Source organism: Nesoenas mayeri (genome assembly GCF_963082525.1).
Source record: "Nesoenas mayeri genome assembly, chromosome: Z".
In the NCBI taxonomy this organism is placed as follows: domain Eukaryota; kingdom Metazoa; phylum Chordata; class Aves; order Columbiformes; family Columbidae; genus Nesoenas; species Nesoenas mayeri.
The window spans coordinates 61522580-61538241 of NC_137542.1; positions in this window are offsets into that span (position 1 = coordinate 61522580).

Below are 15662 nucleotides of genomic sequence, written 5' to 3' on the forward strand. Positions count from 1 at the left end.
GCTCTTCAGTTGCCACTTGTGCATCATTGGCAGGGAGGAAAGATAAATATTAGGGTTTTGAAGCTGACAAATAATTTCTTACAGATCAAACCCCTTTCAATTGTTTTTACATTTTGAAGGCTAAGGTTTTTGTTATCAACAACTGAGCTTTACAGAACAATCTCTGGAGAAGAACAATTCAGCTGTTTAGGAGCACACTGACCTGCTAAGCAATTGTCTGGAAGGTTGGAAGAAGAATATGTTCTAGGGTCAATAAAATAAGAAATCTTACTATTTGCCTTTTTTTCTTCACTACTTTACTCGAAGAACAGTCCCATTACAAACATCATTACAGAGAAATTGTCTAGCGCTTGCACAAATGCATTATTAATCAAAAGGTATCTTTAGAAGACCAGCTAAGGTTTTCAACTGACAGTGTGTTTCAGTGTCACATAATGTGATTTTGTTGCACAATGGTTACTGAGGGGAAAAAAAAAAAAGGAACTCTGAATTAAAAACAAAACAAACCCCAAACTGAACAAACAAAAACTGATCAAGCTGCAGACAGAATCACTGAAGGATGGACATCACTATTCAACAGAATAATCAATTGCATTTGCCATTCAGCTGCTCGTGATGCCAGTGTAGTGGGAGCAGGATACAGACATTCTAGGCTCCTTTCTTCTGCCTGTACTTTTTTTATGAGGACCATCTGTTCTGCCTATCAAATTCATAAGAGACAATTTTTTTTAGTTTTAGAATTTTAAATCTCTTTGTCTCCCTCTTCTCTTTTCTTAATTGTCTTGTTAGTTCTTATTTTAAAGATATATTTGGTATTAAAACTCAGAGAGTATACTGAAGCGATGAGTTGTGTGGCCATTTAGGGAGACTGTATACGCTTAGAGGTTAAGGATACAGCTTTGGACCTGAGTTCTTTATTGTTCATTCTGTTTCGGCTTGCTGCAGCCATAGCAGAGGCAGTGTGATGGGGGTGGCTCACAAAATGCCATACAAAGCTCTTCTGACTCCCGCCCTCTCAGATCCTGGTGGGAGGCAGGGACATGTGTGTCTCTGTATGTGAAGCCACCTACCTACAGCAGCAGCTGCAGGTAGCAGCAGCAGAAGCAGCAACTACCTACATAACGTTTTGCTGGGGCTAAATGTTCAGGATCGGCAGTACAAATACGAATCCACCATCTATTCCAAAGGGTTCAGCTTCTGTCAGAACAGAGCTTGGCCTGGATTTTCTGAGATTTTTAATGGCAAGTGGCACAAGAGGAAAGTCAAAAGGATAAATAAATCAGAGCTCTGCTGGTGGTGGCTACTGCTGCCTAGAAAGGAAAAGGGACAGAGAAAAGAAAGAGGTTTAGGCTGTGCAGAGTAGAAAGGACAGCATCTTGGAGAATAAAATATCTTTTTATGCACCTGCACCATTGAGGCATAAAAAGAGTCGACTGCCAGATAGCCCATCTCAGATCTCAAGAAGATGTGCTACACTCCACAGCAAGATCACCAGCCCCAAGAAATAGCAGAGTAATTATGAGGTCAGTCCTCTTGGACGCTATTTTTCAGCAAAGAGGCAAATTTGTTTTCCCAAAGAGATGATCAGGACTGACTCACACTGCCTGGTATTTGAATGATATTGGGAAGCTGGCCTCTGTAGAAGCTAATGACTTCAGTCATTAGCATAGTGAAGGTATTTTTTGCTACTGTTCCTGGCATGTATTCAGAAACATTACCACACCACCAAAATAATTAAATAGTACAGTTCACCCAGAGTGGACTCTCAGATGACAGCAGCTGGAACCAACCAAAGCCCACTAGGCACTTGATTCGCAGGTACAATTCCTGGCCTCCAGTTCACAGTAACCAGTCGCAGGTGAGTAGACCTGAATACTGACATATTCCTCAGATCTTTCAGTCTGTGTCTAACAGAAAAGACAGTGAGACTGCTGGGGCCTCCTCTGCATAATTTCCCTTCTGGAACAATTATGCAGTGTTTTTTCTTGCATATCACACACTACATGCTTTTCAGGACAGGGAATGATGACTGCTGTCATCTCACAGAGAACGATGCAAACTAATTCTGCAAGTGCACATCACCGTGACACACTACCACTTCTGTACCACAAAAAGTGACAAGTGGTGTCTAGCCCAGGCAGACACCTTGGGTGCCACACACAGAGAGTGCTGTTGGCCGTGCACTGCTGTGTCCCACTCCAAGACTACAGCACAGGTCAAGGAAACAGGATATGGCTGGAACATCATCTTCTGGCTAATCCTGACTGTTGGGTTGTTGGGTATCAATGACACCTGGCTACAAGGCTTCTTTATTTTATGTGAAGGATCAGGCTGATCTAAGAGTGGCGAATTCACATGTGAGCTGGAAAATTATCTTTCTCCCAGTTCCATACAGAGCACTGCTATGAGAGCATAAAGGTGGATGAATTGCCAGTGAGCTGATCTTGATTTCCCTTCCAATACCACTGAGAGAATATTCCTCCTGTGATCTTACCCATTAATGATAAACTTCTTTTTCCAAAATTATATATCTCCAGCTAAACAATATTTTTGTACTAGTTCTTGATATGGTATATCAGAAAAGAAAAAAAATGTTGCCCTCTTTTCTTACAAATAATTTTTTCTCACCCTCTACAGGAAAGCAAATGGTAAAATAGAGCACAATTGTCCCAACCAAAGGCCATATTTATGCAAAATTAAATGAGTTTCTCTACAGCCATCAGACATCATACTGTTTTTGAAAACAGTAACAGTGCAGGGTTATGATCCGTCAAATTCCTTCTCTAATGAAGAAAAACAGACATTCCGGTGGGAAAAGCAAAGATACACCCAACCTTGGGTCCTGACAACACTTTCTGTGCAGGTCAGCTCTTCTGTTCTTCTTGCCATATATTGCCCCCTTATGGACAAGAGGTGACCACAAACAGCAACAAAAGGGATCCTTGAAAAAAAACCCTATTATTTATAGATTATTGATTGGAAAATACGTGTTTCTCATATCCAGAATAACCAGATAGAAGAAGGATTACTGTAAGAAGTAGAAAGTGGAGGCCAGGAGAGCTTTTGTGGTCCATTGCTTTTCCAGAGCAACTTCTATGGCTTGGGTGCTGGAGCAGGAGCCTACGCAAGAGCCTGATGACAGTCACAGTGACACAAGGCTGATGACCATAACAGAGGGAATAGGGTGAAAATCCTGAAGAACAAGCATTCTGAATTTAGGTAAGTATATACAGTCACACACAGGATGGGAACAATTTGTTTTGCAGCAGTACTTCAGGGATGGCTCTGTAGGTTTCACTGGGTCATAAGCTGAATAGCATTGTGCTACTGGACAAAAGGCAAACATTTTATGGAAGTACCTAAGCATGAGTAAGACTTAAGGAAAAAAATGCTCTTGACTCAGTACTAGATGCCCTCCATCTCTTGCAATAGACTGTAGATGTCAGGAAAAAAAAAAAAAAAAGGCTAAACAAAACACAAAAGGAGCTAACCAGAGAGAGAACATCCAGAGGTGGAAAAGTCACTGTTCAAAAGTGTGGAAAATAGAACATCTGAGACAATAGAATTAAAATTGATTTTAAGCAAGGAAAGATTGAGCAGAGACACAAAATAATGTAAAAACAGATCTGCAAGCTGGAAGGAAATAGATCTTTCTGCATGTCACTTGTGACAAAGGTCACTGTTTTTATCATAGCAAGGAGCATTTACATTTGGCACAAGGAAAATGTCTGGAGCCACAAGGAATACCAAGGTAGACAAGGTTACAGAATTTAAAAACTTACTGGTCAAGAGAACCTCCTGGAGCAAAGCGATGATGAATTCTGCACACCAGCCTTCAAGACTGTGGGCCTAAAAATAGCACTGAAATGTTGCCACAGAGACCATATAAGATGGTGGTTAAGACTGCCTTAATATTTATAGAAGAAACTCCAAGGTAACTTCTTAACATTTACAGAACGGACCCTAAGAAGTGGCAGAGCAATGTAAGTCACACATTAGAATGGACCCATTAAAGGGTAATGAAAACAACAGAAAAAATGCTCAGATTATAGGGTATTTAGAGTCAGTTTTTAACATAGACTGCATTTGAAATACAGATGAGAAGCACATACTCTGAATGGACTGTGTCAAACATCTCTGGATACGTCCACTACTCACTGGAAAATAACCATTGCTCCCAGTCTGGCTCAGCAATTGCTCCTTTCCTTCATCTGTCTCTCTGCAAGGCCAGTTCAAGAACTCTGGAAGAGGATCAGTAGACACTCCACCATATGGAGCAGGTCTCCTGTGGGAATTTTACAGGTGAGGGTCTGATCACTGCTGCACTAAGCAAGAATGACCCTCTGCTGGCCCTGGCTCCCCACTAGGTGCATGGCCATTGTTTCTCAAGGCTGGGCTGATGCTACCTGGACTGAGGAAATGAATAAACTTGATTGAAGCATATAAAAGAAGGCAGACTTTCAGAACAGCCTGGGTTCTGACAGCAGAAGTCCTGTTGCAGACCAATAGGCAATAATCTTATTGAGGAAAGAAGTGAGTCTTCCTCATGTTCCCAGAGAACCAGGATAATCTGCACAGCAGCAGCTGGTTCTGAGCTGTGTTTAGTTCAGAGAGTGACATAGATCTTGGTGTGAGGGATAAAGCCATTGGTATCTTCTTGGAGATGAATGTGCTGAAAGCCACTCACTTTACAGTTTCAGCTCGCCTCCTCCTTCCTGGATAGAAGTCACAGCAACCAATTCCTAGGCTGCAAAGGATTTGCTTGCTTCTGAAGAAGCTCTTGGTTGCTAAGCAGTAACTATGTGGGCATCAGACCTCCACAAAATCTTGTGGATCTGCCTCACCAGAATGTCATGGTGAAGCTCAAACAACCCACTGAGATGTGATTCCATGCAAAGTTTCCATTATATATTTCTAATTTTACTTCAGCAGCTTAAAATATTTTTTTCAAGGGGTTAAAGAGGAGACTTTTGTTGAGAGCTTGGGGAGGTGGATTCAGCATGATTATCAATGGTACGAAGTCTAGTTGGAAGATGGCAACTAGCAGCGTACCCCCGGGCTCAGTACTGGGCCCAATATTGTTCAACATTTGTATTAATAAGCTGGATGATGAGGCAGAATGTACCTTCAGCAAGCTTGCTAGTGACATAAAACTGGGAGGAGCAGCTGATATGCTAGAGATCAGGCTGACACCCAGAGGGACACTGAGAGAATGGAGAAATGAGGTGAAAGGAACATCATCAAGTTCAACAAGGGGAGGTTCAAAGTCCCATGCCTGGGGAGGAACAAGCAGCCATATACACTGAGGATTAACTGACTGGAAAGCAGGTATACAGAGAAGGCCCTGGGGGTCCTGGTGATCTACTAGGACTGTGGACCTCCACCTGGAGTGCTGCCTTTGTGCAGAACCTCAGTGGATGGGGGTGCTATGCATCCCACATGGCTGCTGTGCTGGGGCTATGGGCACCACCAGTTCCTCTGCCTTCTGTGACCATGTCCTTCAGGTACCTGAGCAGGGCAGAGGGAGCAGGAGGTCTTGGACAGGGGGCAGTGTCTCTGAGGGAAGCCAAGCGGGTTAGGGAATGTTGTCCCATGGGGCTGCTTCTGCTGCTAACACTCTTCAGCCCAAAAGGAGACCCTTCATGAGCCACTCACCTCCCCTCTCCCACCACTTCCTGGGGCTTTCTTTGCTGTTCCACTCCTGGCACCAGCAAAGCTCAGGCGCTTTGAATTTGTCTCTTGGCAGGACATGGACTTGCATGCTGGGGAGGCTCTGCAGGATGGTGGTGAGATGGCCAGCACAAGCCAGCTGCAGCGGCTAGGGTGGTGGGAGGCAGCAGCAGATGGCTCTTGCCCCTTCTGCCTGGACAGCGCAGCCTAAGCTGGTGCCTGCCTCCACACCTTCTCCTTCAGCTGCCCCTGGCAATGGGTTCACAGAGCTGCCTGTCTGCTCTACCCTTCAGCCATGTCCTGCACGGGGTGAGGGCAGATGAGGACCACTGCAAGAATGTGTCTAGCTTGTCCGCCCACCAGCAGAGGACCATGGCTGGGCAGAGGGTGCGCAGCAGGTCCTCGTAGTGATCCTGCCACCCATGTCCAAGGCAAAACGACAACGAGCTCATCACTGGGAGAAGGTGCCTGTGGGCAGGAATTGAGGGGAGTGGGGTGATGCAGCTCCAGGGTCCTCCAACACCTGCACCTGACCAACTGCAGGGGAGTGCCCGGCTAGCCTGGCTGGTGGGCCCATCGTCTGCAACAACCTGCTGGCACTGAGAGCCTGGCTGATTGTCTTCATAGAAATCCAGTAATGATCCAGAAGCTTTTCAGGGCATCTTTCTTTCAAAACCCAAAGCACAAGCCACTGCAAGGCACTGCAAGGCGTGCCATCTAGCCTTCCCACATCCCCCTTCCGGTCACTGGGGCAGAGCTATCTGAAGTCTCTTGACCACCCGCTCAGCCACCTCTCCAGAAGACCTGTGAAGCTGGGTGCCATGAACAGAGGCCATGCTGACAGCCCTGTCCCTGCTGCGCCCTCCTGTCAGCACCTCTGCACCCAAATGGCTGCTGTCATCCTCCGGCCCTAGCCCTCTGAGCCTTTTGACACTTCTCTACAACAGCAGCACAGGTCCTCCAGCCCCAAACACTTTCATGGCTGGGAGGCAGGAAACATCAGGAAACACTTTTTCACCTTAAGTATGGTGGAGCAATGATACAGATTGCTCAGAGAACTGATGGAATCTCTATCCTTGGAGATCTTTAAAAGCCACTTGGACACTGTCCTGGGCAACCAGCTGTAGCTGGCCCTGCTTAAGCAAAGATGTTGGACGAGATAATCTCCAGAGGTCACTTCCAAGCCCACTCATTCTGTGATTTTGGTGTTGTAGCTCTTAGACTGGTAGGTCTCTCGGATTCAAGAGGAAATGACACTGTTTTCCAAAGCAGTGTATATAATGAAAGATGTAGACCCACTTAATTTGTGTTACCGAGTAACGTGGAATTGTGTGCACATCAGAAACATTACCCTGCCTTCTGCTGTTTTCCCTGGAAGTTCCACACAGCCCTTTTTCTGAAAATTAAATACTCTTGTTCTCCTCCCAATCTCAGTTACAAGAACTGGTGTGGTGGCATAAAACTGTCCAAATACTTATCAGGGACACCAGGGTCATTCCAGTAGTGAGATCAGAGAAAGCAATATTTTAAAAATTTGTCAGTCCTTCTTGTGAAGCCATATTTGTGTGACATACTCCCACACATGCATACTTTGACTCTGTACAATGAAGTAGGAGAAAGTGAGAGCGCTTCTCACACTGCAGCAGTCACTGAATTAGACACTTGCTAAACTAGAGATCAGTGCTGTCACTACAGGCTGCAGGAGAAATGAGAGAGAAAATGTGAAACTTGCTATGGCTGCTCGTTTGCTTACTTGTAGATATTACTGTTTGTAGATGTGAGTTTTGGTGGGTGCAAGGACACTACATGTGGAGTACAAATATTTTAAAAATAAAAAGCAGTCGTGTACTGGCTAATCCATGAAAGGCAGGTAGGACTGAACAGGATATTGGGTGACTGTATGCTTAACACACTAGTGAGCTGACCAAACAGTCCTTGTTAGCCAAGCGAGCATCATTCAGGAGAGACGATATAACATAGACTCTTGTGTCACAGCAGAGCTGGCCTGTATGAGTGGCACAAGCACCTTCCCCACCTTGGAGAGAATGCAGAAGGTCATAGAAGAGATTACAGGGTGCTAGTTGCACACAGCAACTCAAGAATTTCCTTAGGAAGCAGTCTCATAAAAAAAAAAAGCTTGCCTATTTGTCAAAGCTGGACTGTGCTAATTTCAGTGAGACTTATAGAAGAAAAATTACACTCTTCCAGAACTACAGCAAGAGACACGTAGCTGTGAAATTGATGCAAATCAAGCACACGTCACACTTAGCTACCATTTTCGACTGCAGCAAGCAGTTGTTGCTTTGTGGAGAAGATGTTTCACATGCCAGCACATTCTACGCTCTTTCTGCAACCTGGTTTGAAACTTGCTATTCTGTCGTTCTTGGTTTTTTGTTCCCCGAAGTGTAGAAGCCAGAGGCTGAGAGGAGGGATTTAACAGTTTGCTCTGATGCATGTGTGTAGGGCTAAGAAAGTGCAACTGCAGTTCAGCATCATGGTCCTTTTCAGAGGCTCCCTTGATGGCAGTCCTGAGGAAGCTGGCCCTGCTGGCAGCACCTGTCTTTCCTCTCACTGTCAGCCTCGATTCTGCAGTTTTATTCTCCTTTGTCTAGAAGCTAGAAGCCTCAGCTGAAGCAGGCAATGCAACACGGATGGCTGTTCCACAGCTCTCAGCTGCGCGGGGTATCCAAGGAACCAGGCTATGTCAAGCTGCAGCATGGGAGCCATCACTCCAGATTCATTTCAGTGCCACAAGTCTGATATTACATTTGCTTTTCCAGCGTGTATATATGCAGTCCACTGGGTTCATATAGTCTAATTAACTGCACATTAAAAAGAGAAGTCAGATGTGCTGTTACATGTCTGTTACAGGTTCTTTGTGCAGGAAAAGCCTTCTTTCACAGCCTCCTTGCGTTACAACTCTATAACGTCTCCAAGTTTTCGCTTTGCTATGCTAATGTCTTGCTGTCTACACATGGGTGGTGCTGGTCATAGATTTGTTGTTATCCTTTTGAGGGTTACAGCCACAATGTCTTTTCCTTTAACCCATTCCTTCACAATCTTCAGTGTGCTCCAGGACAACTGCACTGCAGATGATAGAGCTGCTTTGCAGTTTCAAGACTGTATATGCACAGACGGTGTGTACCAACTTAAAACACAAGGCAGATAACTGGCTTAAGCTTAGAAAACTCAAACCCACTTAAGATCATCCAAGAAGGAATAGAGTGTACTATCAGCAAGTTTGCTGATGACACCAAGCTGGGAGGAGTGGCTGACACGCCAGAGGCTGTGCTGCCATCCAGAGACCTGGACAGGCTGGCGAGTTGGGCAGAGAAAAAATTAATGAAATATAACAAGGGCAAGGGTAGAGTCTTGCATCTGGGCAGGAACAACCCCAGGTTCCAGTGTAAGTTGCGGAACGACCTGTTAGAGAGGAGTGTAGGGGAAAGGGATCTGGGGGTCCTGGTGAACAGCAGGATGACCATGAGCAAGCACTGTGCCCTTGTGGCCAGGAAGGTCAATGGTAACCTGGGGTGTGTTAGAAGGGGGATGGTTAGTAGGTTGAGAGAGGTTCTCCTGCCCCTCTACTCTGCCCTGGTGAGACCACACCTGGAATATTGTGTCCAGTTCTGGGCCCCTCAGTTCCAGAAAGACAGGGAACTGCTGGAGAGAGTCCAGTGCAGGGCAACAAAGATGATGAAGGGAGTGGAGCCTCTCCCTTATGAAGAAAGGCTGAAGGAGCTGGGTCTCTTTAGCTTGGAGAAGAGGAGACTGAGGGTGACCTCATTAATGTTTATAAATATGTAAAGGGTGAGTGTCACAAGGATGGAGCCAGGCTCTTCTTGGTGACAACCAATGGTAGGACAAGGGTTAATGGGTTCAAACTGGAGCACAAGAGGTTCCACTTAAATATGAGAGAAAACAACTTCTCAGTGAGGGTGACAGACACCGGAACAGGCTGCCCAGGGGTGTTGTGGAGTCTCCTGCTCTTGAGATATTCAAAATGCACCTGGACACATTCCTGTGTAGCCTCATCTAAGTGTTCCTTCTCTGGCAGGGGGATTGGACTAGATGATCTTTTGAGGTCCCCTCCAATCCCTAACATTCTGTGATTCTGTGCAACGATTTCAAAAGGGGTGATAAAGACAGAGCTCTATATAACTGTTTTGGATTTCTTGTAACTCATTTTGCTGTTAGCAGAGATCCTGCTTTTTTTTTTGAAGATGAGCAATGCACTACAAAGCAGTTGGAAAGTATGCTTTCAGTAGCAGAACACTATGTGCTTCCTTACACTGTAATGGGGAAGAGGAACCTTTTGTTTTGTTTAGTTTTCCCCTGATAAACAGAATACGACCTGCCTACCTACCTTTATCTTGTTAACTCAAGCAGAAGATGTACATCAGGCATGATTAAGGCCCAAAGTAAGCCCTTCCAGCATGAACATTTCTTGCAGCAGAAGAATTGTTCAGATGCACTCTAACTGCCATGCTCCTTCCACAGGGATTTCCAGGGTCCAGCAGCCATGGAAAAACAACTGGAAGAAAGCTGATGGCATTTTTCCACCATGGATATGTAAATGCCCTGGGGATTCCACACTTCAAGGAATTGTGTGATTTATTGCTCTTTAATTGCCAAATGAGTCATACGTAATCAGTAAGACCAGCCTATTCAAGCTCCACTGAACTTACTGAATGTGTACAACAATAACTGCAGTGCCATGCAGCAAAGCTGAATCTTGTCACATTGCAATCACAGAACATAGCATCAATTCCTGTTGGAGAAGCATGTAAGAGAAGTATATGACCTTTAGCAAACAAAATGCAATTTTTAATTCGGGACTCAGTGACACAATGAGCTTTCTTTCATTTATTTATTTATTTATTTAGCAAGTTAGTCAGTGAGTTAGTTAGTCATTTGTATTTAACCACCAATAAATGCCCCTGTTTAACTTCCATAATCTGCTTTATACTCTAGAGAGCAATGCTCTTTCTGTACCTGGGCAGGCTATTAATTTGTGTTCCTGTGTAGTTCTGCTGGGACTGAATCACAGAAATCTCTTTACTTATCTCAACACACATTCTTTGCTTTGAAAGGAAAATCCTCACTTGGTAGGCTAATACTGATACAGATTACTTCCTGAGCACTAGCAGTCATGTAATAGTTATTTACACTGCCAGTTGCACATCTTGCACATAATATTTTTTAATATATTTCAGCCAAAACCCCACCTTCACGGGTAAAAAGAATGATAACGGTAGACAGTGTAGGGCACCAACAGCAACAGATGTGTCAGAGTAGCATGTAAAGCTCCCTCCCTTACTACAAAGTATTTAGGATTAATTTGTACTTGTTACTAATCTCTTAATTTTACCTCAAAATGTAGTTTTTATGGAGAATATGAGAATAAGAGTTGTGGCACTACATATGTGGTGCGTCTTCAGAGCCAGGCTCACTAATTGGTGTGAGAGAGAATTTTACAACCTCAGGAGGCTGAGCTATATAAAGGGATGCTCAGAGAAAGGCGTCCTTTTGCCAGCCCCAGTGTTAGAAGCCACACTGGCTTGTTGCCTGCTTGTAGAAGCCAGTTGTCTCCTGCTGTGGCTGGGGTCCAGCTCTTCATCCATCCCTCCTCAGCAGCATGGTAACAGTCTGGCAGGTTTAAATTTCGCTGAATACTGCATTCATAGTGTATGACAAGCTATGAGTGGCTTCCATCTCTGCTTGTACCTCTGTTTTTACAGGCTTGGGAAGAATATGATTTAGAAATACAGTGTCTCTGTAATACAAGTCCTGAAAAGGAAGGTTTTGTTTCTGCACAGGTATTTTCCACAGTGGAACTGCACTTGAAATGGTGTATTTTTTAACTGTTGACAAAATCTTTGCAGGTCTGGGATCGACATCTGCTCCATTTCTTTCCAGGTTGTGCTCCTGTAGGAACTGGTCTGTAGAGTGGTTTCTGGTCAACAAGTGCTACCTTCCACTACGGTATAAAATTGGACAAACTCAACATGGAAAATGAAGGTAGTTTTCTAATTCAATCCCCCTTGCACATCATGTAGCTGGAAGTGGAAGAGATGCTCGCACTTCCTTGTTGGCTGCATGACCACCTCAGCATACCAAGCTTCTGAATCCATCAACAAAATGACTGTAATGTAACCACAATTCCACCACAGAATGTGATTTTTCAAATCCAATTATACCTCAAAATGGCAGAGGTGCTATTCATTATCCTGAAATGAGGTTGACTCAAAAATATCATTAATTTCATTTTATTTGTAAATCCATCTTTACAGACCTATTCAAAACCTCATAGTGCTAATAGAAGTCATATTTCACATGTATCATGGACAATATCACAGTACTGTGGATTTAGCAACAGTTTATTGCTACTGTGCCATACTGGGTCTATGTCTTGCAACATGTTTAGTGGTAACATGTAGTTAAGTTCCATAACAGTACTGGGGAGGGAGAGATTTTTAATCCATTTCTAATATAAGGCATCACTAGACCATTTTCAGTACAATAAGTTAAATTTCAGTGACATTTCCCTTTTAAAAAGAGTTAGGGCAAGAGCAATGTTGTGGTTGCACGCATGTACTGTGGTTTGCCAAGTTCCTCTCCCTGATGCTGCATGGAAGCATCAAACTCTCTCTGGAGCAGAAAGATCTATGTGAGGTTTGTGGATCAATACTACTGATACTAGCAATATTCCAGTTCAGCACTATTTTGACAGTAGAAATTAATGTTTCTCTTCTTACAGCCAGGCCTATATTCTCATCCCAGTGCACAAGGGTTTACGAGTCTAATCTAAAACCTACTGAAGTGAAAAGAAATCGTTCCTTTAAATGAAACGTATTTACAGTGTTAGGCATCAGCTTTTGTACTTTTGGGATGAAAATAAACCCAAAATCTAGTGAATTCTTTTACAGTTCTTTGTGTAAATCTTAAAATCTATTTCTGTGTAATATTAAGCATGGAATGATGATCCTACTATGTACACATGCCACAAAACGCTGTTAGCACTTGCACAAAGTCTTAGTTACTAACAATCCTTGCTGAAAATTAAGTCACACCATTTTTAAGGCATTTTTAAATGCTAAACTCATCACGCACACAAAAAAAAAAAAATAGAGTGACTGGGAGGTTTTTGTGTTTCTCTTCTACTATATTGTTAAGAACTACGATGGCCAGACAAAAAAATGGATGTGACAAGCCTCAAAGTCTCAATTCCTCTGAAAGCAAGGTCATTTGAACTGCACTGTACATTGGAGCATCTGTGGACAGTTACCTTTTGGAAAGTGAATTCCTGAACTTGGTGTCATTTTGTGCCCGACACGCAAGTAAAAGATCACAGCAGAGGTATTTCTAGGCTTTCCAAGGGTGGGACTTTATCTAGTGGACTGTATCTAGTGGAGTGCCTCCAGAGTCAGTACTGGGGTCAGTATTATTCAATATATTAATCAATGACTTGGATGAGGGAATAGAGTGTACTATAAACAAATTTGCTGATGACAACAAGCTGGGAGGAGTGGCTGACACGCCAGAAGGCTGTGCTGCCATCCAGAGACCTGGACAGGCTGGAGAGTTGGGCAGGGAAAAATTTAATGAAGTGTAACAAGGGCAAGTGCAGAGTCTTGCACGTGGGGAGGAACAACCCCAGGTTCCAGTGTAAGTTGGGGAACTACCTGTTAGAGAGCAGTGCAGGGGAAAGGGACCTGGGGGTCCTGGTGAACAGCAGGATGACCATGAGCCAGCACTGTGCCCTTGTGGCCAGGAAGGCCAATGGCATCCTGGGCTGTATTAGAAGGGGAGTGGTCAGTAGGTCGAGAGAGGTTCTCCTTCCCCTCTCCTCTGCCCTGGTGAGACCACACCTGGAATATTGTGTCCAGTTCTGGGCCCCTCAGTTCCAGAAGGACAGGGAACTGCTGGAGAGAGTCCAGTGCAGGGCAACAAAGATGATGAAGGGAGTGGAGCATCTCCCTTATGAGGAAAGGCTGAGGGAGCTGGGTCTCTTTAGCTTGGAGAAGAGAAGACTGAGGGGTGACCTCATTAATGTTTATCAACATGTAAAGGGTGAGTGTCATGAGGATGGAGCTAGGCTCTTCTCGGTGACAACCAATGGTAAGACAAGGGTTAATGGGTTCAAACTGGAACACAAGAGGTTCCACTTAAATATGAGAAGAAACATCTTCACAGTATGGGTGACAGACACTGGAACAGGCGGCCCAGGGAGGTTGTGGAGTCTCCTTCTCCGGAGACATTCAAAACCCGCCTGGACACATTCCAGTGTAGCCTCATCTGGGTGTTTCTGATCTTGATCTTTTGAGGTCCCTTCCAATCCCTAACATTCTGTGATTCTGTGACAGTTTGCACCATGTATAATAAGTCCTAGCAGTTTAATTGTGGCTTTCAGGACCTGCTTTCCTCACTAATATGAATTTTCTCCCAATACTCATTCTTAATTCGTGCATGTTGTTTTTTAGTTAGTGTGCACTTTGTTCCATCTCTCCAAACAAGATACTCTCTCTAGGCATTTCTTCATCTGGCATAGCTTAATGCAGACCAGATTTAGACATTCAAATCAGTACTATTTAGATTCTTTGAGTGACATTTTCAATTTCAAATAATGTATGCAGCTCTCACATAAACAGTAAATGCACTTTATGATACTGCCCAATCTAAAAGCTGAACCTTACACAAAAATTGGTAAGAAAGCAGTCAGACCATTTTTCAAACTGAACCAAATATTTCTAAGAATGACGTGGTTCAAATACATTTTGCCAAGTTCAAATGTTACAGTAGTACCTGAGTAATAATGCATAGCAATAGATGAAGCCTTGGCTTTTCATGTTATAACTGCTATTTATTAATATGCAGTTACTTTTGACACAGCAATTGGTTCTTGCCATCACTGAAAAAGCCATCCAAATAATTTCATATAATTTTGCCCTCCTTCTCACTGGCTGTCAGCTTGGCAATACATCGTGTTGGTGTCCCTGATGTAATCCCATGCTTGGACAGCAGGGACCAGAGCAAGGAGAACATGGGTAATATTGCCCCAAAGCTGTGATTTTTCAGGTCTAGTTCAAAGGCCTACTGTCTGTGGACAGCCAAAGCTCTAATGGGAGCATTGGGAGACTGGGGAATGTACCCTGCCAACACCACTGACCTGCCTCCTGGTTTATCGTTGTCCACTCTGTGTGAGTTTCCAGCCTGCCTTCTGCCTCCTCCTCCTCAGCTTTCATCATAACACTAATCCTCAATACCCTCTCTGTCTTTCTTTCCCAGTTAATCCTGGACCTTTTTCTCAAAATCCTGCACACCTCTACAAAACCCTTGCTTGAGCCAATCTTGCTTTTTCATTCCCCAGATTCCCTGGCAGGGACTCAGAACTGGCACTCTTTAATTGAAATGCCAAAAGGAGCTCTTGCTTAAAATAAATGGTCACAGGATCTTGTTTATCTCACCTCAACCATCCTACCCAAGCCTGCCGTGACAGTGTGGAGTGCAGCTCCACTGGGACACTAGGCATGCAGCAGGCTAAAGCAGCAAGTACATGCCTTGGTGGTGGTAAAGCAGAAATAAAACAGCAACAGTAGGCACCTCCTCTAAGCATATATCAGAAGCTTCCACGTAACTCATTTAAGTCCTCTCTTCACAGGCGAACCCTCTCCGTTAGACTCCTGATATCTGCTTTGCTTAGGGGAGTACAGCTCTTCAGCTGAGCTCAGAAATTAGTCTGGCAGCGCAGTCCCCCGCGGCAGAAATCTCCAGAGCAGGCACAGCATGAAAAGCATTGCCTGCCTGCCTGAATATTAATTTCCCCCCAGCATTCACTGGAGTTCGGCACCACTGACATTCGAGTGTTCAGCCCTTGGGGCAGGCGAGAAGACAGCTGTACCACCGACGTGTGAAGTGCTCAGAAAAATGGTTTGAAAAAGCCAACGGGGAAAATTGGCATCCTTTTCCTCTGCTGACATCAGGCAGTTTTA